This window comes from Colobus angolensis, unplaced genomic scaffold, assembly GCF_000951035.1.
Source record: "Colobus angolensis palliatus isolate OR3802 unplaced genomic scaffold, Cang.pa_1.0 Scaffold239, whole genome shotgun sequence".
NCBI lineage: Eukaryota > Metazoa > Chordata > Mammalia > Primates > Cercopithecidae > Colobus > Colobus angolensis.
The window spans coordinates 547,844-548,722 of NW_012115588.1; positions in this window are offsets into that span (position 1 = coordinate 547,844).

Here is an 879-nt window from a genome sequence, read left to right on the forward strand (position 1 = left end):
GATAGGCGTGAGCCACGGCGCCCGGCCTACAGCATTTCTTTAAGCACTTGTAATTTTTATTCCTTAGGATAAATTCCTAGAAGTTTACAACACGATCAGCTGCGAGACGGGGCAGTGAGGTGCTTCAAGAAGTGGAAATTCGTGGGTGGGCTGCGCTTCAGTATCCTGGTGGAACTTTTTCAAAAAACTCGTGCCCGGGCCCCCCCCCCCCCAGGAGGCCGGCGGCGGGCCTGGGCACTGGCGTGGTTTTCAGATCCTCAGTGGTTCCGAGGTGCCAGGGATTGAGGACCACTGGAGAAAGTGCGAGGTCACGGCGGGTGCAAAGCAGAAGACGTAAAATCCTGACCGCCCTGGGACAATTCGCAACCCTGCCAGCCAACGTGCCCCGCCTTTGTAAGGGGGCTGGGAGAAGCGGGTCTTGGATGACCCGGACTCCGGTCCCGAGCGCTGAGGGGCCAGGTTTGACTCCGCCGGTTTTCTCAGGCGGTCAGGGCGCGGGGAGGCAGCTGGGAAGATGACGTAATGTGCTCCCAGCCAGGGCTGGAGGCGGCCAGCGGTCGCAGGTGGAGGGTGACCTGTTAACCCTTCACTCCCAGGCCAGTGAACGGACTTGCGTGTGGCGCAGATCCAACGGAGAAGGCAGCGGCTCCTTTAAACAAGGCGGAGAAGGTTAAGATGATGACCGGGCGGCTACTCCGGGCATTCGCTCCGAGGCCGCGAGGGGAGGGACCTCACTATGCAAATCTGAGCTGCTGATCGATGACGCACCATCACCCCACGCGCCGCCTCGCGCGCCCATTGGCTGAGATGAGCCTGGTCCCATTGACAACAAACAGGGGGGCGCGCGGCCTGGAGGCGGGGCTGCAGGGGGCGCGGGAT